We start from the raw sequence: 25,624 nt of genomic DNA, 5'->3' as shown, positions 1-25,624 counted from the left end.
CTTTTGTACCACAAAGGCACCCTCCCTCCAACCCTGTTTTTCAGCTCCCTTTTATATGTTGTCTTCTATTATTTGAATGTAAGCTCCTTGAGGGCAGGCAAGCATAGTGCCTCCACATAGTAAAGTGTTTGCTACCTGCTGGCCTCCCTAAATCTTCTCTCCTCCAGGCTAAGCCTCTCCTCTTAGGCTTCATCTCCAGTCCTCTCACCTTTCTGGCAGTCCTCTTCTGGGCATGCTCTAATTTATTAATATTATTAATATCCTTCAAACTGTAATACCAGAATGGCATGTAGGCCTCCAAGTGTGGCCTGACCAGGACTAAGTACAGCTGGATTCTCATCTGCTTTATTCTGGAAACTACATCTCTCTTAATGTAGAATTCGCTGCTTTGTTACACTTGACTCATGTTGGGTTTATGGGGGAAGGGAGCAAGTATTTATGAAACACCTACTATGTGCCAGGTTCTTTTATAGGTATCTCATTTGATCCTCACAATAATCTTATGAGGTAACTACTATTATGATCCTCATTTTATATTTGTGGGAACTGAGGCAGACAGAATTTAAGTGACTTGACCAGGGACACACAGCTGGGTGTGTTGAGGCTGGATTTGAACTCAGTTCTTCCTGACTTCAAGCCCAGCTTTCTCTCAACCTAGAGACTTCTGTGGTTCACTAATATCCCCAGAAGACCTCAGGGAGGGACTGCAGCTCAGACATTCAGGGAAAAGCTTTAGAATTCTTACGGGATAGCTCTGGTAGATGGCAGATTTAATACACACCCTTTGTAGAAGAGTGCCTCCATCTCATATCCTGAGCACTGGTTGTGTCTGGCTTCTCTGATCTTCTGCATTCATTATTTAGCTCCTGCTAAAGTTCCCCTGTAATGTAGCATCATGAGTTCAGACTTCAGAAGACTGAGGGAAATGAAGAAATACCAGAACTAGAGAAAATACCTGGCCTTGGGAGAGTCTTGGTGGGCATGGGGATGGGGGAAGGCAGACTTTCCAGAGACGGGTTTGATTCTCTGATTGGGTTCTCTTATTTGAGAAGTGAATATCCACAGGCTTGAAAACCCAAACACATTAGGAAAAGCTGGTGTTTCCTTCTTGTGTGTGAAATCTTGGATGGTGTGCTGGCTCCTGGATTCAAGTCTCCCTCTCCCATGTAAGTGTGACCCTGGACACAGTTATGTAACTGTTCGGCACTCTTGACTCTCTAAGAGAGGGTGCTGATATGCATTTATAGAGGCAGCCCCTCCTTAATAAGATTAAGTGACTAGAATGCTCTCCCCTCTTGAAGGAGAAACTCTCTCCCATAGGTTATCATGCCAATAGCTGGGGAGGGGACACATACAGGGGCTAGAGTGATCAGGGAACCTTCATGGAGGGTCATATAGATAGGGAAAAGTTAGGGAGTGCAGGTGGATGGGCAATTTAGATCTCCAACAAGGCATAGCTTTAAATGGCTTGTAGTGATGTAATTGTGTTGGGTATATTGGCCACAGCGATGCTGTTCTCTGCTGCCATCTGCTGGTTGTCATCTATTACATAGCTTTTTAACTCAAGGAAGGAGGGATTTGTCAGTTGTTTATAAATCTGGAGTAGGGTGGTCTCAGGACCACTTTCCATTCTGAAAAATTTATTGAAAATCCCAAAGAACTTTTCTTTGTGTGAGTGTCTATCAGCACTTATGGTATCAGGTTTGAAAACTGATAAAATTTAAAAACGTATTTTACTTAAAAGTAATAGTAAACACACTACAAGTTAACATAAATGACATTTTAATGAAGAATAATTACATTTTCTGAAACAAAAAATTTAGCGAGAAGTGTAACATTATTTTGCATATTTTGAAAATCTCCTTAATGTGGTCTGGTTTAAGAGAAAACTGTTGGATTCTCTTTTCTGCTTTGGCATTCAATCTGTTGTGATATGTTTCAATTGAATAAAGTCTGGCCTCACACAGATGTGCAGTTAGAAATGGAGTATTTTAATAGACAAATAACATCTTATTATTATAAAAATAGTTTTGACCTTACAGACTCCCTGAGGGCCCCAAGGGTCCTCAGATCATACTTTTAGAACCACTTAACTTAGTTGGTATCTTAGCCTTTTTGTGATGTGGACCCTGACTGGCTATAGCTAGCCAGCTAACTGAAAATCCCTTTAGTTCTTTCTTAGCATAAGAGGCCATGTAGTGTAGTGGGTAGGACTTGGAGTCAGGAAGATCTGGGTTCAAATCCTGACACAGATATTATCCGTATTACTTTAGTCTCTGTGGGCTTTCATTTCCTCATCTGTAAAATGGAAGAGCAGGACTTGACTTCTAAAGTCCTTTCTACCTCTAAATTCATAATCTTATAAGTCTGTCCTTTGAAAAAGCTGCTTTAGTGGAGGCTTATCTGACTTAGGTAAGAAAGTTCCTTTCAATGTTCTTTACTCCCAAGATGCCAGTCTGTGGTCCATGAAAATCATAGGGGCTGGTTGGAGAAGACACAGATTGAGAGGCAGTGGAAAACTCTCTCCCACTCCTTCCTAGCCCCTGTATAAATATACTTATCCATAACTATCAAACAATATGGCCCTTTGTGCGGGTGTAGAGGGGGAACACACGGAGAGGTATGGCGTCTAGGACCAAGATGGTGGTAATGCCTGGTCAGATTCTATTTGGTACACTGTGCTGAATTTCTAGGAGGGATGTTGATAAGCCAGAAGTGAAGGGCCTTGGCATTAATTAGGCCGTAATGGCCATTAGTCACATGGAAGAGAGACTAGAGTTATTCTGGTTAGCCCCAGAGGGATATTTCAGAGGACAGATTTAGGCTAGATGTCAGGAAAACCTTTCTAACCATTAGATCTGTCCCAAAGTGCAGTGGGCTCCCTTGGGAGGTAGTGAGTTCCCCGTCCTCAGAAATCTCTAAGCAAAGGCTGGCTGGAGAGCCATTTGTCAGGTATGCCCTAGTGGAGAGTCTTGTCCTGCTTACTTTTGTGCTGGGTGATCTCTGAAGTACCTTTTCACTCTGGGAATCTGTGATTCTCAGTGAAGTAATAATAATAGTAGCTAACATTTAGATAACACCTACTTTATATAGTTGGGCACTGTACTTAAATGCTTTAGAAATATCATTTCATTTGATCCTCACAATTGTTTTTCAGTTGTGCCTGACTCTTTGTGACCCACACTGGGGTTTTCTTGGCAGAGATACTGGGGTGGTTTGTCATTTCTTTCTCCAACTCATTTTACAGATGAGGAAACTGAGGCAAACAGGGTTAAGTGACTTGACTTGCCCAGGGACACACAGCTAGTAAGTGTCTGAGACTGGATTTGAACTTGGGAAGGGGAGTCGTGCTGACTTCAGATCCAGCACTCTATCTTCTGCACCACCTAGCTCTGCTATTATTATCCCTATTTTACAGATGAATAAATGAAGGCGAACCATAGTTGTGGCTTGCCATACAGCTAATAAAGGTCTGCAGTAGGACTTGAACTCAGATCTTCCTGACAGGTTGGTTTTGAACTCAAGTCTTCCTGACTCTGGGCCCAGCACACTGTCCACTGTGCCATCTAGCTGCCTCTAAATAGGAGACAAACATACCAATTAGAGCTGTCCAAGGTAGAATGAATTGCCTTGGGAGGGGGTGGGTTTCTCTTCATTGGAGGTCTTCCTGCAGAAGCTAGCTGACCCCTTTTCATGGATGTCATAGAGGGCTCTGCTTGGGCTTTGAGGATCCTTCATAAGTCCTTTTTTTTTTTGTCTTTTTGGAGGGGGGAAAGCAGGGCAATTGGAGTTAAGTGACTTTCCCAAGGTCACACGACTAGTTTTGTGTTAAGTGTCTAAGGCTGGATTTGAACTCAGGTCCTCCTGACTTTGGGGCCGGTGCTTTATTCACTGTGCCACCTAGCCACCCCCAGTTTCCTCATTTGATATATAAAGAAACCAAAGATGGTAAACTGAGTTGGTTTAGGTCACATGAGTGATAGAGTTGAGATGTTCAAACCCATGTTCTCTCCAATCCAGAGCTTTTCCCACAGGTTCTAAAAATCTTTGACTTGTTTTTACAGGTACAGGGTTATTCTTCTTCTGGGGCACACAGTCCCCCCACCAGCTAAAGGCTTTGAATTATCCCCATTTAATTTGGGCAATTTAGGAGCATCAGCAACATTAATTTGCCCAAGTTGCTGCATCTCTTTGGGAGACTTATTAATATTCTGATTCCAAAAGGAGGCTATGTAAATTTCTCTGTTGCAGATGATACAATTACATTTCTAAATTTTCCCCCCAAATTAGTACAGATGGTTAAAAATACCCCAGTCTTTTAATTAATCTTCTGAACAATGGTTTTATGAATATAGATAGATCATTATCTACATCCACAGACTCTGGGGGAAAGAAGAAAGATTTATACATTTTGACAGCGGTCATTTCATTGCCTGTGCCTGGAGGCCTGAGAATGGGAGATCACCACTTCTAAAGCTTTAGTGGGCAGCAGGACAGCAAAGGGTCATCAGGCAATCATTCATCATTAATCAATGTGAATTTAGGAAGCATTTACTGTGAACTAGACCTGCACGAAGGCTGGGGATGCAAAAGAAGGGACAGATATGAAAAACAGAGTTTGGCCTCAAGGAGCTTCTTAACTAATGGAGGCAATATGTAAATGACAGCCCTTTAAGGATTGCAAAGAGCAGTACATATATACACACATGTACACATACACGCACACGCATGTACTCAATACATATAGAAATATAGATTCATTTGCGTGCACACACATATCCACACACACAATCCACACATGCACACATATGCACATACACACATACATATGCATATGCATATACATATACACACACATATATTTCATTTGATCCTGACAACAACCCTGGAAGGTATGTATTATTATTAGCCCTATTTTATACATCAAGGAGCTGAGGCTAAGAGATGTGACATCATTTGTCCAGGGTCACATAGCTAGTAAGTGTCTAAGGGGACATTTGAACTCAGGTTTTCTTAACCCCAAGTCCGGCATTCTTAACTAATGTACCGCCTTGTTATTAAGTTGTTTTTCAGTCATGTCTGACTCTCCATGACCCCATTTGGGGTTTTCTTGGCAAAGGTACTCAAAGGTACTCAAGTCATTTCCTTCTCTGTCTAGCTGCCTCTATGTGACAGATAGAGAGTACAGGATCATAGATTTTGAGTCAGGAGGGACTTGAGAGGAGATGAATGGTAGCCTTGGAGGGGAAGGCTCTTAGAGTGGGGAGGACTGGCAAAGAAGAAGGTGGGATTCAAATTGAGTCGTGAAACAAGCCAGGGAGAGTATAGAAGCAGAAATGAGAAGGGGTAACTTTCCAGGCAAAGGAGACAGCCAGAACAAAGATAGTCAAGAAACATTTATTAAGCACCTACTATATGCCAAGCTAAGTGCTAAGTGCCGGGGATGTGAAGAAAGGTAAAAAACCAGTCCCTGCCCTCAGGAAGCTTAAAATCTACCAGGAGAGACTTGATCATCCATCCCGAGACTGCACTTTGAGGTAAATAACAAGGTCCATTGATATCATCCAGTCATTTTTGGTTGTGTCCAACTCTCTGTGACCCCGTTTGGGGTTTTCTTGGCAGAGTGGTTTGACATTTCCTTCTCCACTTCCTTTTTTATAGCTGAGGAAACTGAAGCAAGCAGGGTGAAGTGACTTGCCCAGGGTCACACAGCTACTAAATGTCTGAGGTCAGATTTGAACTCAGGAAGATGAGTCTTCCTGACTCCAGGCCTGCCGCTCCATCCCCTGCAGCGCCACCTAGCCGCCACATTTAAAGGAGGTGGAAGGTGATCTTAGAGGGAAAGGCACTAACTGCTAAGGTAATGGGGAGACAGAACTGAGTCTGAAAGAAGTCAGGGAAACTCAGAGGCAGAAGTGAGGAGGGAGAGCATTCCTAGCATGGGAGGTGGAGCTTCGTTCGTAGACTTAGAGCTTTGCCTCCTGGGCCATCTCCAGTCATCCTGGTGAATATCTGGCCACTGGACCCAGATGGCTCGGGAGGAGAAAGTGGGGCTGATGACCTTGCACAGCCCTGCCTCACTTAAATCCAAGCCAACTGCAAGTCATGTCACCATCTCCCTGATGTCATGATCTTCTTCAAGAAGGACAATAGGGCTGGAAAAGACTACTAGTCCAATCCCTTTGGATGGGTGGGTTGCTCTCTCTGCTACGCCACCTAGCTGCCTTCTCCTTGGGTCTTTTTGATGAGTGACTCAGCTCAAGGGGAAATTCTAAGAAAGGAAGGGAGGTCAGCTTGTTTTGTGCATTTTCTCAAGTACTTGAGAGAGTAGTAACATAATCCTTGGACCTTTGGCCTTTGGGCAGTTTGCCAGCAGGGCTAAGGGAGAGAGACTTGGCTGTCCCCCTTGGTTACCCTTGCCTGAGACCCATTCCACTCTTGAAGTGTTCCATCCAGGAGCTGTGCCCCACCTCTTCTGAGAGCTTCCAGGAAGACTTCTAACATTCTGCTGCCCTTTCACGGTGTGACTGAGGGATCCAAGGGACGGGAGAATGTGCCCTGCAAAGAAACAAATGTTCGGTGCAAATAGGTCATGCTGATCAGATTGCTTGTTCTCATCAGTGAAGAAAAATGCTGTGAGCAGGAAGCATGTAAACCTTCCCTGACAAAGAACCAGAAGTTTCAAGAAAAAACAAAAGGCTGAACATTTTGCAAGAGTTGTCACGGCTGTCAAGTCTCAGACACTCAAAGTAGAGAGAACACAGGGCTAGGAGTCAGAAGCCCTGGCTTTGACCCCCTACCTTTGCCAAGGGGGAGCTGGGGCAGCTAGCTAGGGGTGCTGGGCACATGGAGTCAGGAAGACCTGAGTTTGAATCCTTATCACTTGCAAATCTCTGGGCTTCAGTTTCCTCTTCTGTAATGTGGGAAGGGGTGGGCATTTAAGGTCCCTTCCATTTCTAAATCTGCGATCTCCTCCCTAGTGCCTTTATGATGAACTAGTGTCTAAAATGTAGACAATTAGGTGGCACAATGGATTGAGATTTAAGATGTAGAGGCAGAATGACTTGAGTTCAAATCAGACACTTACTAGCTGTGTAACCTTGGGAAAGTTACTTGACCTCTGCCTGCCTCAGTTTCTTCACCTGTAAAATGGAGATAATAATAGAACCTATCTCCCAGTGTTTTTTTGTGTGGATGAAATAAGACTATTTGCAATCTGAAAGTGCTGTATAAATGTTAGCTATTATTATTATCACTAATTTTTAATTAATGATAATAATAGTGATGTAGGTGCCTTGGATTCATGTTTACAGTGCATAAAGCTTGGCTGAGTACTGTCTTTGTTCTGCCCCATCATTTACTCTCAGTGGTCAGCAGTGGGTTGCAGAGACCCCACAGCCAGCACAGATCAGAGAATAGAGCCAGCCCAGCTGTGTAGCTGCTGAGCAAACCCCAACCTCCTTGCCAGACAGACCCAGTCATTGAGAAACACTGGGCTGCAGGCTGCTGTGCTTAGGCTTCCCAAATGAATTGTCATTGACCTGAAAGTAAATAAAGCCCGTCAAATCTGATTTCTCCATTGTAACTGAGGCTTTAAACAGGGCTTTGCTTCCCTTTTAAAGCAGTCTCAAAATCTTGCTGGGAGATTTTGACCCTAGAGGCAGCCTACCGAGCACTGGACTCGGAATCAGGAGAGCTTGGGTTGGTGGGTTGGAATTCTGCCTCAGACACTTACTACCTGTATGATCATAGGCAAGTGACTTTACCTCCCAAGCTCTTAGTTTCCTTATCAGTTAAGTGGGGATTATGCCTGTACTACCTTCCTTATAGGCTGATTGTTAGGTACCACTGACATTAGGTACACAGAGCACTTGGTCAACTTTGACATTACATAATTGTTAACTAGAATCATTACCCAGGGAAGACTTACTGCAAATGTGATGAGAATATGCTGGGCCTATGAAGCTCCTGTTGACCCTTTGCTTGGAAAAGGCCCACTATTCCACAATCAATTCAATCAAATCCTTACTGAGCAGGGCCCTGTCCCAAGTGCTGAAAGAGAAGCAAGATGAAAGGAGAAGATTATAGGTCTGGAGCTGGAAGAGTACTTAGAGACCATCTAGTACATTTTACAGATGGGGAAACTGAGGCCTGGGGAGGGGAAGAGCCTTGACTAAGACTTTATAGGGCCTCTGACTCCAGAGCTGTTATCAGGGAATGTTTTTTTTTTTTTTTCAAATTTTCACAATGACTGACACAAAGTAAAATTTTTTTTTTTTTGCTTTTTGGAGGGGGAAGGCAGGGCAGTTGGGGTTAAGTGACTTGCCCAAGGTCACATGGCTAGTTTTTGTGTTAAGTGTCTGAGGCCGGATTTGAACTCAGGTCTTCTTGACTCCAGGGCTGGTGCTCTATTCATGGCACTACCTCGATGCCCCAGACATATAGTAAATGTTTAATAAATACATGTGGATTGACATAATACAACAGTATTATGCTAACTTGAATACAAATTAGAATGATCTGAGTGCAAAAGAGAAGTCTGAAGTTTGATGAGGAATTTGAGGAGGGGGGATCATCTCATCCATTTGGGGGGGTGGGAAGGGAACCAGGAAAGCTTCCTGGGTGAACTGGCACTAGGGTTAGGCATTGAAAGAATGGAAAGTCTCCCAAAGGTTTAATTTCCTTGATTTGGTATTGGTCTAATCACACAGTGATGACTGAAGACAGAAAAAACTACTTGGGGAATTTAGCTTCTATCTACTCCTGACTTGGGAATTTCATTTAAAATGCATTAATAACCCTTTGGGTATGAGATGCTTTATACTCGCCATTTCAATTCAATTCAATTCAGTTTAATTCAGACATTTATTAAGTCCCCACTGAGAGAGGAACCATAGTGGCCACCCTCAAACTTTTTACCCTTTACTCTTTTTTTTAAGCAATTGGGGTTAAGTAACTTGCTCAAGGTTACATGGCCAGTTATTTCTGGGTGTGGTGCTGAATGTCTGAGCCCGAGATTCGATCTCCAGGTCATCCCGACACTGGAGCCGGTGCTCTTACTCGCTGTGCTACCTGACTGCCCCTACCCTTTACTCTTTTAAAAATTATTGAGAACTCCAAAGAGTTTTTGTTTATGTGGGTTATATCTATCAATATTTACCATACTTGTAATTAAAACTGATGATTATAATAGTTATTCATTTAAAATAATAGTAAACTGATTACATATTAACATAAGTAACATAAATTAACATAAATAATGTTTTAATGAAAAATAGCCTTTTCAAAACAAGGAAAATTTAATGAGGATAGCATTGTTTTACATCCTTTTGCAAATCTCTAATGTCTGGTTTAATAGGGGACAGCTGGACTCTCTTATCTGCTTCTGCATTCAATCTGTGGTGATGTCTTGTTTTGGTTAAATTATAGGAAGAAAATTCAACCTTATGTAGAAATGTAGTTGAAAAAGACAGGAATTTTAATAGGCAAATAATATTTTAGTGTTATCATGAAAGTAGTTTTGACCTTGCAGACCCCCTGAAAGGGTGAAAGGACATGTGGGGAGTGCAGATCATACTTTGAGAACTGTTGGTGTGGTGGATAGAAAGCTCACTTAGGAGTCCTAAAGATCTGTATTCTAGCCCTGCCTCTCATACATGTTGGCTGTGTGACCCTGGGCAAGTATTTGGGACTCTCAGTATCCCAGGTAACTAAGACCATAAATTACAGAGTAGCTGTTCTATTGGTAGAGGGAATTTCCTTACTGGGAATTCCCCATATCCATAAAATCCCAGATCCTCCCTCCCCATATAGTGCCTTAAAATGCTTTAGGGCTTTCAAAGTTTTTATTCAAGAAACAGACTCAGGGAGGGGGGCAAATGACTTAGCCATCATCATACAACATCCTGACTTCAGCCTTCTAGAAGGCACAGTCATACTTCCTTTTCGTGTGTGTGTGTGTGTGTGTGTGTGTGTGTGTGTGGCTGCATATGTGTCACAGAAAACTGACCACATGGTCTCTGTCATGGGGACACTTGCAAATACCAACTTACCATCTTCTTTAGCATCTTTGGGCTTTTGCTTTGTGAAGAAGGAAGGATGGTTTCTCATGAGAGATATTAGCAGAGAATCTGTCCCCTATACTGTGCTGTCTCAGAGAATATTAGTTAGAGTTGGAAAGGACCTTACATTCCCTCTGCTTTCTTAGTTCTTAAACACTTTTTGGTCTTAGGATCCTTTCGCATTTTTAAATGATTGAGGACCTGTCCAATGAGCTTTTGTCTATGTGGGTTATATCTAACATATTAGAAATGAAAACATCTTAGTGTTTATTATGAGAATAGTTTTTATCCTGTGGACCTCCTGAGAGGCTATCAGGGACCCCCAAAGGTTTCAGGATCATACTTTGAGAACATCTCATCTAGTCCTGTCCCTTTGTTTTATAGATGAGAAGCTGAAGACCAGATATGGGAAGTGATTCGCTCAGGGTCATGCAGCCAGTATGTGTCAGAAGAGGGATTGGAACCCAGGGCTTATTGTCTCCAAGGCAGCATTCTGTTCATTACACTGAGAATCTAGTCAGATCCATAGGGAGCTATTGTTTCCAAGCGGTTGCTCTGAGGGATTCTATTTAGAAGGGCTTATCTTAGTTGAGGAAAATTTAATCCAACAAATATTTATTAAGTCCCCACTATGAACCAGTCCCCAGAGAAGCAAAGATGATAAATGAGCTCAAGGAGGTTAACGATCCAAGAGGGCTCAGCAACGAGCAGCCAGCCAGACTCTGTCCAGTGAGGTTTTTGCCTCATCACACCTGGAAACTCTGGTGAGGCATGACTTTTTTTTTTTTTTTACCAACTATGTCACGTTTAGAGCTGGTCTCTTGTTTCTCACATTCTCTCTGAATCTGCTGCACAGCTGCTGTTCTTATTTAATCTTTTTTCAGTTCTATCCAACTCTTGGTACTCCCCCATGCCTCATTTGGGGTTTTCTTGGCAGAGGCACCAGGATCATTTGCCATTTCCTTTTCCAGGTCATTTTACAGATGGGGAAACCAAGGCAAACAGGGTGAAGTGATTTTCCCAGGGTCTCACAGATAGTAAGTGTCTGAGGCCATATCTGAACTCAATGAAGATAAAGATGAGTCTTCCTGACTCTAGACATGCACCTGACTGCCACAGCTAGAGATCTGTAAAAGCTTATTGATAGGCCAAGGGATGATGTCCTGGTTCAAAGCTATATTGGACTATATCAATAGCAAACCTGGTTTAAAGCAATTCGTTTAAAATTTTACTGACTATTTAAAATGACTCTGTGTGTGTGTGAATGCACACTCACATATGTGTAGTGATATAAGACTTCAGAGCTTTAAAAATGTTTTATTGATACCTTCCTTTCCTTTCTTCTCTCCTCCCCCCTCTGTCTTTTCTCTTCCTTTCCTTCCCATCGTTTCTTCTCCTCTCCCTTCCCTTCCCTTCCCTTCCCTTCCCTTCCCTTCCCTTCCCTTCCCTTCCCTTCCCTTCCTTTCCCTTCCCTTCCTTTTCCATTTCCCTTCCCCTTCCCCTTCCCCCTTGCTTCCTTTTCCCTTCCTTCCTTTGAAATTGGGAATTCTAGAAGCCAGTCAGTTTAGCAGAGGTTGAACATAGTGGTGAGAGACTCCTGCAAGGGAACTGTGTTTGGAGAGGGGAGAATAGTGGTATTCTCTCCTCTTCCCTGTCTGACAGGTGAAGACCTTGTGAACTCTGGCATGTCAAATGGTCTAGAGCATCCATTGAGGCAGGTAATTATGTTCCCACTGTAGCAATGGCTGATGCATCAAGAACTGAGAGACATGCTGAGGATAAAATGAATACACTGAGCACAGGAAGCTTAATGAATCTATATGGGAATTGACTCTGAGAGCTAGCAGGCAGCTGTACCGATAGGGAACTTCATGAGGAAGATTCTATGAAGGGATAGTGGAGAGAGAGACACACAGAGAGAAACAGAGAGAGAGAGAAACAGAGAGAGACAGAGAGAAACAGATAGAGACAGAGAGAAGAGAGAGAAACAGAGAGAGAGAGAGAGACAGAGAGATAGAGAGAAAGAGAGAGAGGAGAGAGAGAGAGAGGGAGAGAAAGAGAGAGAGGAGAGAGGAGACAGAGTGAGAGAGACATAGAGAGAAACAGAGAGAGAGAGGAGAGAGACAGAGAGAAACAGAGAGACAGAGAGATAGAGAGAGAGGAGAGAGAGTGAGAGAGAGACACACAGAGAGAGAAACAAAGAGAGACAGATAGGGAGACACAAAGAGAGAAACAGAGAGAGAGGAGAGAGACAGAGAGACAGAGACAAGACACAGAGAGAGAGAGAAGCAGCCACTCTGGGGACTGGCCTGCCAATTCATGTGGCAGTTGGGAATGTAGGACCCCAGATAGAGAATTTGCCTTGGAGGCAGGAGCAGCTGGGCACAAGTTCTTCCTTTTGCCCATATTGTCCATGTGACTTTGGGCATAGTGCCTCAGGTAATTCTCTAAGACTGGAAGATTAGAAACTGATCCGCATTGGCAGGTAGGGGAGTTTCCTCATTCCAGATCTCCCTAAACCATCAAGTCATAGGTCTGGATTAATAATAGGCTGTGGGGATACAAAGATTAAAAATAAATGAACAAGTCCGTGTCCTGAATGATCTCTGATCTGACTGTGGGTAGGGTGGGTTGGAGGGGGGGATGCCTTGTATGTGGAATAAGAATGACATAAGGTAAATAGTGATGAAACAAAGGAGAGATACTGAACAAATGTTCTTGAAAACTCAAGGAGGGAGAGAACACCACAAAATCCTGAGTACTATCTCAGTTTCTGAGATGTGTCGAGAGAGACAACTGAGATATATTGAAATAAGGGACTTGCCCAGGGTCACCTAGCTAGAAAATGGGCAGAGCCAGAAACCTAACCTAGAACTTCAGGGCTCAGATCTTAAGAAGCAATCCTTACACAGTCTTCCATTTCCCACCTCCCTGCCTTTGCACTGGTTGTCTTCTGTTCTTGGAATGCCTTGCTTCCTCACCTCCACCTCTTAGGAGCCTTCTTTTTCTTTTGCTCATGTGTTACTTTCCATGGGAAACTTTTCTCAAGTCCTAGCTACTAGTAACCCTCTACATATTTCTTTGAATTTATCATATGTATGCTTATTTATGTTGACATTATCTCTCCTATTAGAATATAAACTCTGAGGGGAGGCATTATAGCATTTTGGTTTTTGAATTCTCCAGCAACTAATACAGTGCCTACCATATATTAATACACACTTTTTCCTTCCTTCCTTCCTCCCTTCCTCCCTTCCTTCCTTCCTTCCTTCCTTCCTTCCTTCCTTCCTTCCTTCCTTCCTTCCTTCCTTCCTTCCTTCCTTCCTTCCATCCCAGCTATTGACAGAGTGAAGGGCCATCAGAAAGGGAACCTTTCTCCTTGATTTGTGAATCTCAGATTCTTCCCAAGTCAGAGTGGGCAGCACCAATTAAACCTTCGGATTAGGCATTGATTCCTAAACTCATTTGGTGGGCTGCCTCCCCAGATGCTTTCTGACTGCTTGGAGGCTTTCCCTTTGAATTTGCTCACACTCAGAAAACATCATCTCAGGCAGCGCTCCAGGCTCATTCTTGGTCCAACCAGGCATGGCTGTGATAACATCTCCAGGGTGCCTGCCATTCCTGGATGCTCTGGGTAATTACACCACTTTGCTCCTTGCTGTCTGCCTGGAGTTTGTGCTGTAGAAGCTGGAATCAGGAAGATAATAATTATTCTTTCCTTCTTTTAAAACACATGCATCCACATCCAGTATTGCAAACTCACCTCCTCCCTCCCCTTTCTGTCTCTTTCCCACTTCTTGCTGTGAATTTCATCCATGTCTTCAACAAGCATTTATTAAACACCTTCTATGTGCCACACACTATGCTAAGTACTAGGGCTACAAATACTTGGCTTGAAGCCGTCAATTATGGAGAGCTCACTAGCTCTGGAGGCATCCCCTCTCACTTTGGGATAGCCCTAACTATTAACATTTTTTTTCTTACATTACATCTAACCTAAACCTGCCTCTTGGTGGTTTTCCTCTCTGACTGAGCAGAATGGGGTTATTCTTCCATGTAATGGCTCTTCAGATCCTTAAAGACAGCTATGAGGGCCTCTTCCAAATCTCCTCTCTAAGCAAACCAGTCTCAGTCCTTTTGATTCATCTTGATACGGTGTAAACTTTAGACCCTCCATTCTCCTTCCCTATTTACTCTGTGGTTTATCAGCATCCTTCCTAAAATATACTGAACACAATTCTCCAAATATGGTCTGACTGGGACAGAGGACAGTGGAATCATTAGCTCTCTGTTCCTGGACCCTTTATCTCTCTAAGACTGAAATAGTTTTCTTGGAAGGGCCAACACCCTGACTTATATTGAGCTTTCTGTCCACTAGAACTCCTAGATCTTTTTCAGGTGAACAACTATGTAATTATGATTCCCCTCCCCACCCCCACCTTGTGTTTGGGAAATAGATTTTTTTGACTCCAAGTGTAAAACTTTACATTTTCCCTATTATGTTTCATCTTATTTAAGATTTTGAGATCTTTTTGAACCCTGATTCTGCTATCTAATATGTTAATTATCACTCAATTTAGGGCCATCTAATTTTGTAAGGATGTTGACTATGCCTTTATTCAAATAATTGATCAAAATATTCAACAGAACAGGGCGAAATGCAGATCCCTGGAGAGGAAGAGGGGGGACTTCCTAGGGAAAACTTTTGAACTTGTCATCAAACTATTAATGATCACTATGGTCCTCATCATTCATTTATCTCTCAACCTGACTAATTATTCTCTTTGTTAACTACAGCTGGCATGCATATCACTCTATAATTTACAAAGAACTTTACATAAATGTGATCCTCACAACAATCCCACTAGGTAAATACAGGCATACAGGCAAGGAAACTGAAGTTGAGACAGGTCTAGTGACTTATCCATAGTCACACAGGAAGTAAGTGTCTGAAGGGGAATTCGAACCCAGGTGTTTCTGACTCAACACTGGCAGTGTCTCTTTGGCATGCTCTCTTAGCTCACGCTTTCCCAATCTTTCCACAAGAATGACTTCCCAGATAATTTTCTGAAATCTCTAACATTTCCTTGATCTACTAGTTTAGTGAATGCTATTACAAAAAGAAAGCCAACCTGTTAGGTCTGTGGTTGGGGCTAAAAAGGGGCTTCCCAGAAGAATTAGGGAAATGGGTCAATACTGAAGGCAGTACCCCCTTTTATTTTGTGTGTCAAAGATTTTTGAAATTAATTTATTTTAAACTTAAATGCTAAAATTTAAATACACAATAAGAAAAGAAAAAGAAACATCATAAACTTAAATACAAAATAGGAAAAGAAAAAATCATTGCCATGTGTATAGCAGAACATGAGAGGATTCAAAATATACAGCAATATGCTTCTGCTTCAAGAAACCCTATATAAGAAATACTATGCACTCTGTTTGGAGCTGTCCATCTTTGTTTCCTTGTAAGTTTTCGTTTGTTCTCTTCTGTGCACTTTTTACTTTGTTCTTTTTTTTCCACCTTCCCCCCCGCCCAAGAAAGCTACAATTAAAAATGGAGATATGTATACACAGATGTAGACTTATATACACAAACATATATGTATAAACATAAATATACAGATACATACATACTTACACACACATACTCAGATATCTATAGGTGAGACCTTTTGAAAGGGAGGGTTATGTGACTTAATGGGGAACCTTGAGGGAGCAGAAGGCAGGGAGAAGGGCAGGCTACTGACTCCCTCTCTATGGGGCTGGGACAGGCATCTCTAAAACAGAGTTTGCTGAAGTCAAAAGGGAGGGATGCTACCAGGGAGCCTTGGTCTTGGGACATTGGAGGAGTCCTTTCCCAACTCCTTTTGTACTTAACAACTTTCTATTCAACTTGTATTCATTAACTCTATAACTTATTTATTCTCTACAGGGTGTCCCAAAACTCTTGGTACCATTTTAAGCTTAAATAGCTTTAAAAATGCACTAAGACTTTTGGGACACCCTGTATCACCGTTGTTGCTTAATGGTTTCTCAGTTGTGTCTGACCCTTTGTGACTCCACTTGGGATTTTCTTGGAAGAGAAACTGGAGTGGTTGGCTATTTCCTTCTCAAGCTCATTTTATAGATGAGGGAACTGAGGCAAACAGGGTAAAGTGATTTGCCCAGGGTCACACAGCTAGTAAGTGTGTGAGGCCAGATTTAAACTCATGAAGATGCGTCTTCTTGACTGCAGACCTGGTGATCTATGCACTATGGCGCCCCCTAACTCCTCAACATCATACACAGCAGGTACTAAATAAGTGCTTGTTGATCAATTCCTTGATTTCCTGACACACAATTTCTTGGACAGAGAAAAGACAAGTGAGAAAGCAAGAGACACTTTGGTGCCATCTTGGTGCAGCCAGAAGTCTCCTTCTCTCAACCTCCCTGAGCTGATTAATAGATGATGCTCAGCTATTAATGGGGGGCAGCAAGTGACTTCCTGGGGTCCACAGCAAGGAGCAGGGAAGTCCCTGGGGTGGCCTCATTTTAACAAGGAGACAGTTATCTTGAGCAGCTCCCTGGAAAGGTCAGGATCCAAACACTACGCTCTTTGGCTATTAGACATGATTTCACACTTGCTGCTATTAAATATTAAATGGTCCTTAAGTACTTTCTATATCCAATACTCTGTCCTTTTCCTGCTCTCCTATTCAATAATGCAGTAGGTTCTTACCCAAATGCAGCAAAGGTCAGGCCTGAGTCAGGCTCTCTGTTCAGAGTATCTGGTCCTGTGCCCTGTTGAAACATTTCCTCTGCCATCAAGACACAGAATGACCCGGAGAGGCCTGGGAGAGTGCTATATTCTCCTCTGTAGAGAAACTATAGATATAAATACCCATTAGCTTTTGAACCTTCCATTATGGAGATTCCTTCCACCAAGGCAGATTACGCCCCATGGAAGTAGGATTTCCTAGGTACTCCCATTAAACTGCTTGAGTTATATAAAGATTATGGGATACATCTAGACTCTCACAGTCAGAGATGGGATTTGAATCCAAGTCTTTATGACCCAAACCTTGCATTCTATTTACTTTACCATGCTTTCCCAAAGGAGATTTCACATTTCCGCAATTTTTTTTTTTTTATTTTGATCCTTATCCAAGGGGACAAGCAGATACATTTGGATTGTGTGACTCTGGACAAGTCATTTACTTTTTCATGCCTCAGTTCCTTATCTGTGAAATGAAGGGGTTGGGTTGATTGGATTAGATCTGAGGTCCTATCCAGCTCTAAATTATGAGATCTTAATACATGTTCAGTGGGATTTTACATGAGTCATTCTTGGAGGTAATAGGGAGCATTTACACAATACTTTAAGGTCTGCAAAAAGCTTTACAAATATTACCTCATTTGAGTCTTACAATGACTCTGGGAGAGAAGCAGTGTTATTATTCTCCTTTTTAGAGAAGAAATGGTGGTGGACAGAAATGAAATGACTTGTCCAGGGTCACATAGCTAGTAAGGATCTGAGGGAGGATTTCAATTCAGGTCTTTCTCACTCTATTCTAGTGCTGAATCCAAGTGAAGACATGATACTCATGATGCTGTTGGTCCTTTTTGAGAACAAAGGATGAGTAGTAGCAACTGCAGTAGCCACTGGACCACCTAGCCACCTAGGGAGTGGTAGGAAGTTGAGTGTGATAGAGAATGCCTTGGCTTTGCTGTTAGGGGATCTAAGTTGGAATCTTGGTTCGCTTATTAATTTATTATATGCAAGTTACTTAGCTTTTCCCAAGAGTTGAACTGAGTTTAAATCTTGGCTTACTAAGAACAGCTATGGGGTGCACCTGACCTGGAGTTAGAAAGACTCCTCTTCATAAGTACAAATCCAGCCTCAGACACGTTCTAGCTGGGTGACCCTAGGCAAGTCACTTCACCAAGTTTGCCTCAATTTCCTCATCTGTCAAATGAGCTGGAGAAGCAAATGGCAAACCACTCCAGGATCTTTGCCAAGAAAATCCCAAATGGGGTCAGGGAGAGTCAGACATGACTGAAACAACTGAATAACAATAAAGCTGTAAGACCATGAGTAAGTCACTCACCCCCTCAGTCCCTTGTCTGTGAAATGAGGATGCTATTAGGTGCTTTAATTATTTCAGAGGCAGTGTGGTGCAATAGGAAGGACCTAGCATTTGGAGTCAGAGGACCTGGTTCTGAGATCCTGTTCCATGCCTGTGTGACCTTGGGCAATGAAACCATCACTCCTAGGTCTCAATTTCCTCATTGAGGGGGTCAGCACCTCCTGGCTAAGGATGCAGAATGAGATCTATATTATTGAACATGGCCAATGTGGGGTTTTGTTTTGATTCTGTATATTTATTACAAGCGTTTCTTTCTGTCTTTTTTTTCCAATGGGGGAAGAAGTCTAGAGGGAGAATGCTACAGAAATGAAATGTTGAGTGCATTTTCAGATGAGTTCAATGAATTATTAGTTATATTTGTTTTCTTTGTTATGAGACCTTTCAGGAAACAGGACTAATCTATAAAAGTTTCTAATGTAAAAACAAAAGCATATCAACAAAAGGGGGAAAATAATGACTTGTTAATTGAAATAGAAAACTAAAAAAAGAATTAAAAAAGAGAGGATTGGATTAGACAGCTCTCGGGTTCTTTCAGTTCTAAATTCTATTATCTAATTTATGATCTGGAGACATGGGGAAAGTGAAAAGTGGAAAACCTGATTCCTACCCTTTTGTAGTTTATAATCTAGCTGAGGAGACAAGACACCCATAGGAAACAAGAAGAGAATAAAAGAAAGGACCCACTATGTGATTCTGCTAGTTGTGTGTTCTAGGAATTCAGAGGAGAGATCAGATCATCGATCCCAGTCGTACTGAAGATTCACAGCAAGACGGTCTGGGTCTTCCTGCTTTTGAAGTCTGGTTTTGTAATTTTGCCCAGTCCTGTGTCAGTGGGTAGAATCATGGATTCATCAGCTCCTTGGCTTGAAAAGAAAGCCAAGGCAGGGCTTCACTCAATTCTGTTGGAAAATCTTTCCAGACAAAGAAATTGTACATTACAACCTTTTCCCCTAATTCTTTCTAGTGTTTTAACAATCCCCTTCAGAACTATTTACCTTTGTATAACCTCAATCTCTTGCCTATTTTAGGCTATTCTTCTCTTTGCATTCTCCAGAGAGGAGCAGAGACTATTTCTGAGTATTACAAGCTGTTGCGAGTTTGAATTCAATTCAGTCCAATCCTACAAATCCTTGTTAAGTGCCTACTATTCAGGGAATTCTCTTAGGTCCCAGAGATGCCAATAAAAGAAAACCAATCATTGCCCTCAAGAAGTTGACATTCTAAGGCGGGGAGGGGAGGGAGTGTAAAATATATACACCAAATGTCCTTAACTTTTTTGTGTATCCTGGACCTGTTCGCCTCAGTTTCCTCATCTGTAAAATTAGCTGGAGAAGGAAATGGCAAGCCCCTCCAGTATCTCTGTCATGAAAACCCCACATGGGCTCAGCAAGAGCTGGACATGACTGAAAGGACTGAACAGCAACAACCCCTCTGGAAGTCTGGCAAAGCTTATGGGACCCTTCTTAGAATTAGATTTTTAAATAAATAAAATATATAGGATTATAAAAGCAATTAATTGTAATGAAATAAAGATAATTTGCATCCTGCCCTTTCTCCAAGTTTGTGGATCCCCTGAAATCTAATCACAAATTCCTTAGAGACATCAGTGGATGTCTCCATCCTTTTGTAATTGGGGAGTTCCTTCCCAGAATGTCCCTGTTATCTTTTTTTCCCACAGCCCTTCTCCTCTACCTTTTCAGTTTCGTTTTGGGTGTTGTCTTCCTCTATGAGACTGTAAGCTTCTTGAAGGCACTTGTTGTTTAGTCATTTTTTCAGTCATGTACGACTCTTCATGGCCCCATTTGGGAGTCAGATACAATTGAACAATGACAACATTGGGAGGGATGTACCTCAGTTGGACCTTAAGGGAAACCAAGGATTCTCCCAGTACTCCATTCTTGAGAGGAAGATGTGGTCTTTCTCCTTGCTAAAGTCAACCCCTTTTCTTGTGCACTCGATTCTGTCACTTTCCTCCAGAAGTGGGAAGGGACTTTTCTTATTGTTTCTCTCTGGTCTGATCAGTCTCCTCCCTGATCAAGAAGCTCTAGGGGCTCCCTATTGCTTTTAGCCAAATATAATTATTCCTCTGTTTGGCATTCAAAGCCCTTTGCTATCTGAATCCAATCTTTCCAGACTGATTCCTCACCTACCAACCCTTTATGCTCTAACTCAAGGGTTACCTCCTATGAGCTCTTTCCTGATTCTCCCATTCTTAGTGCCCCCCCCCCCCCCTACATTCTCTCCTTGTCTTCTCTAGCTGATTGCTCCATTATCCATGCCCACTTTAGCTCAATATTCCATCTACCCTTAACTCCTCCCCAAGCTTCCTAAAAATACTCCCACCTCACCCCCAACTCTATAAAAACTCTCACTTGATCTGACCATGCTATATTTCTTCTCTTTCATGGCTAAACTATTTGAGAAAGCCATCTATAATTGATACCTCCACTTCCTTGCTTCTAAATTTTCTGCAGGATGGCTTCTGACCTCATCATTCAACTGAAATCACTCTCTCAAAGTTACTAATGATCTCTTAATTGTCATATTCTTAGTCCTCATCCTTCTTGATCTTTCTGTAGCCTTCGAAACTCTTGATCCCCTCCTTCTCTGGGATATTCCCTCCTCACTAGGTTTTTGTGATTCTAGTCACTACTGATGTTCCTTCTATAGGTCTGACCACCTCTCAGTTTCCTTTTAGTGGATCTTCATTCACACTCGATAGCTATGGGTATCCCCCAAGGTTCTGTTCAGGGTCTTCTTCTCTTTTCTTCTTTTAAATTAAATTATATTTTGCTTACAAAATTAGTCTTCTCTCCCTTCTTATTCTTTTTTCCTACCTTTCATTGAAAAAAAGGAAGAAACAACCCAACAGCATCAAAAAAACCTAAGTTCCTGTTATAAAACTATATAGTCAAGCAAAACAAATGTTCACATTATCCACATCTAAAAAGTCTGTCTTCAATATGAACTTTAAAAAAATTAACTTTATTTTCTGTTCCAAATTCTCCCTCTCCCTTGTTCCCCAACTATATACACATATATGTAGTCATGCTAAACAAATTTCTGCATTAGCCGCGTCCAAGTAAAGAAGGCAAGAAAAAGAGAGAGATAGAAGAAAATATGCTTTAATCTGCTGAGTCCATCAACTCTCTATCTGAAGGCAGATTGCATATTTCATCAGGAGTCTTTTGGAATAGTGGTGGGTCATTATGTTGATCAGAGTCACTAAGTCCTTCAAAGTTGATTATTTTTTACAATATTGTCATTGTATAAATTTTCTCCTAGTTCTGCTCACTTTGCATTGCATCAGTTCATACAAATCTTCCCAGGTTTTTCTGAAATGATCCCATTTATCATTTCTTATAGCACAACAGTATTCCATAACATTTATATATTATAACTTGTTCAGCCATTCTCTAGTTGATGGGCATCCCTTCAGTTTCCAATTCTTTGCTACCACAAAAAAATCTTCTAACAAAAGTTGTACAAAAATAAATATTTTTGTATGTATGAGCTCTTTTCCTCTCTTTTTCATCTCATTGGGGCTATAGACCTAGTAGCCAAAGTAGTAGTCAAAGAACATGCATACTTCAATAGTTTTTTCAGCATGGTTCCATTGCTTTCCAAAATGGCTAGACTAGTTCACAACTCTATCAACAATACATTAATTGTCCCTATTTTCCTACATCCCCTCTAGCATTTGTTATCTTTCTTTTGTATCATATTAGTCAATCTGATGGTTCTGAGGTGGTACCTCAGAGTTGGTTTAATTTGCATTTCCCTGATAATTAATGATTTAGAGTATTTTTTTTTTAGTATGGCTATTGATAGCTTTAATTTCTTTTTTTCTGTGACAGCTATTTGTTTTTTTCCTTTGACCATTTATTAATCAGAGAATGGCTTTTATTTTTATAAATTTGACTCAATTCTCTACATATTTTGGAATTTTTCTCTTATCAGAGAAATTCATTTTGAAAGACTTCTCCCAGTTTCCTGTTTTTTTTCCTACTTTTATTTGCATTGATTTTGTTTGTGTATTCTCCTCTGTGCCAGGAGTTTGGCAACATATTTCATCATAATTCCTCAGGAATCAAAGTTGGTCATTGTGTTTGTTGATCAGAGTTCCTAAGTCTTCTTTTCTTTCTTTAAAATATTTTGTTTTAATCAGACAAGATCTGCCTTCTCACTCTCCAACCTTCCCCCTTATTGAGAACCCAAGGGAAAAAAACCCATTCACACATATATAGTCAATCAAAATGCATTTCCATATAGGTCATCTCCTAAAAATATTTGTGTCATTCTGCATTCTGAGTCCCTCACCTTTATATCAAGAGGTAGGTAAAATGTTTCATCATGTATTCCTCTGGAATCCTGGTTGATTATTATGCTGATAAAATTTCAGCACAATAGTATTTCATCATATTTATATACCATAACTTGTTTATCCATTTCCCAGTTTATGGGTCTCCCCTCAGATTCTCATTTTTGCCATCTCAAAAAGAGATATAATTTTTTTTTATGTCCTTAGATGTGTCTTTCTTGGAACTAATCTTTCCCCAATCTACCCTCACTCTAATTTCCCCTCCTCTTTCCCACTTATTTTCTTATTGAGTGAAATGTATCTCTATATCCAACTCTCTGTAAAAACTTATTTTTCCTTCTTTTGACCAGTTCAGATGAGATTGAATTTAAGTGTCATTCTCCCCATCCCCTCCTCCTTGTTTGTATGGATGTTTGCTTGTGTACTCCGATTATGTGAGACAATTTCCCCTAATCTCCTTTTCCCTCCCTCTCCCCCCAACACATCCCAATGTATTCCTCTTTCCGTTACTTTCCATTTGATTCTTAATATCATTAAAATATAACAGAACCATTCCCAGACCTTGTCTAACTGGACTCTGTCATCAGAGGAGACATATTTACCATCTCCCCACATTTGAATGTAAGAGGTTTACCCTTGTTTAGTCATTTATCATTGTTCATTTATGTTTTTTTTAAAATGTTTCTCAGCATTTGTATTTGAACTTCAAAGTTTCTTCACTGTTCTCATCTTTCAATGAGGAATGCTCGGGAGTCCTCAATTTAGTTAACGATCCATTTTTCCCTCTATAACATTATACTCAGTTTAGCTGGGTAAACTATTTTCGGCTGTAAGTCAAGCCATAGACTTTGCCTTCAGGAATATCATATTCCAAGTTCTCCACAACCTTCTAGCTGTACCTTCTAAATCTTGTGTGGTTGCTCTTGGTGGTACTTGCATTCTTTCTTTCTGGTCACTTGCAGTATTTCTACCTTTGTCTGGGACCTCTGAAACTTCCTGGGAGTTTTCATTTTGGAATTTCTTTCAGGAGGTGAGCAATAGATTTTTTTTATTCCACTTTGTCCTCTTGTTTGAAGAGATATGACTAATTTTAATATTTCTTGAAATATGATGTCTAGGCTCTAAGTTTTGGTTATGGCATTCAGATAGTGTAATGATTCTTACTTTTTTTTCACCTTGATCTGTTTTCCCAGTTCAGTTGTTTTTGTTATGAGATACCATATGTTTTCTTCATTTTTCCAGCCTTTCATTTTTTCCCTCTGTGTTTTTTTATGACCTGCTTTCTTCTACGATTCCAGTCTTTTTAAACTTTACTCCCATCTGTACAGTCCAATCCCGCTAACCTGAACCACTTGACCCTTGTGCACAACACTACTGCCTTCTGTCTTTGCAGTGACTGTCCCCCATGTCTGGGATGCTCTCCCTTCTTCCTTATGTTTACTTCCCTAGAGGCAGCTAGGTAGTGCAGTAGATACAGTATTGGGTCTAAAATCAGGAATACATGAGTTCAAATCTAGAGTTAGAGACTTACTGTGTAATCCTTGGCAAGTTACTTAACTTCCCAGTGTCCCAGGCAACTATAGGTCCTCATGAGCATTGGTAAAGGGAATTTCCTTACCCTGTAGTTAGCTATACTAATGAAATCACAGTTCCAGTCTCTATATTGCTATTGGGATCATGGCAAATAGAAGACTCATCTCTGGATTTCAGAATTTAGAGGTATGAAGGGCTTTAGAGGAGTAAACTCTGCAAAAAGAATTGTCTTCCCCTTCTCCTCCTAATATTCATTTCACTGACCACAAGGAAACTGAGCACCTGATCTTTGTCCTACTGGGCAAAACTTTTGTGTGTCTGTTTTACATGGTAATCCCCTTTAGGTTCAGTAAAAACTGTAATTCCACCAATGCTTATGAAGATGCCCAGTACATTATAGGAGCTTAATAAATACTTACTGAGTAATTGATTCTCCCTGAGACCATCCAGTCTAACTAACCCATTTTACAAATGAAGCAACTGAGGCTCAGGGTTAACTTGCCTGTAGTCACAAAGCTAGTAGTAGCAATAACAATTGATATTTATATAGAGCTTTAAAATTTACAAAGTGCTTTATCCAACCTAGTCCAATAAACACTCATTAAGTACCTACTGTGTACCAGGCTGTGCTAAGAGGTGGGGATACAATTAATAAAAAGAAAGACAGTCCTTGATCTCAACGAGCTTATTATTTAATGAGGGGAGACAACACACAAAAGAAGGCAGGAAATCCAGGGTAGGGGGAACACCTTGGGGTACCCAATAAGGGACATCTTGTTCCATGGAATTTCAACTAGACAGAATAGCAGAGGCAAAGTGGAATGAACCCCAAAGTCCAGTTTCTGCCTTCTCTAAAGGAAGGCATTGGGAGGAGTTTGGTACACTATTCTCTGGTCCTTCAATCAGAGAGGAGAGGAGGCTGAGGGAGGTGGTGTCCTTCAAGGCTTGAGTTAGGAGCTTGGTGGTGAATTTGGAAGTGATGACTTAGCAGAGGAGGGGCATCTTGTTCAGTGGAGTTGGAACCAGGTAGAGCAACAGATTCAAATGGAGAGAGCTTTAGGCAAATTAATCTGGGTGAGATAGGTATTACAAGTGTTATTGCCACCATTTTAGAGAGGAGCAGCCTGAAATTTGGAGATTTGCCAATGGTTCCATAGCTAGGAATCACCAACCAGGATTCCCACTATTTGCTGGCTTTTTGGCCCAGTCAAAGCATGTATGCAGTGGGGCTGTCTACACAAGCAGAGTAAGACGCAGTTTGCCTGATTCCATTTGAAATCTTTGATTTTCCCTAGTGGACAGAATTACTGATTTAAAAAAAAAATTAATTGATTGAATCAACCAATTGTTCCGACATGGATTCATGGCTAAGTTTTACACTCAACTAATTATCTTGATGACTTAATGCCTTCCTACCTCTGGATGGAGAGTCAGGAAAATATCATTAACCCATGAATGCCTTGCGTCTTTGTTGGATTAGGCAACAGGGAGGAAAGGACTGGGATTCAGGGGTCACAGAGGTGGGGGAAGAAGGGTGGAGAAGGAGAGAGGGAGGGAGGTGTGGGAAGAGGAGAGAAAGATGG

This window comes from Petaurus breviceps, unplaced genomic scaffold (assembly GCF_028583685.1).
Source record: "Petaurus breviceps papuanus isolate PSGF00001 unplaced genomic scaffold, PetGlider_PUasm1.0 91041, whole genome shotgun sequence".
NCBI lineage: Eukaryota > Metazoa > Chordata > Mammalia > Diprotodontia > Petauridae > Petaurus > Petaurus breviceps.
This window is presented reverse-complemented; position numbering follows the sequence as displayed.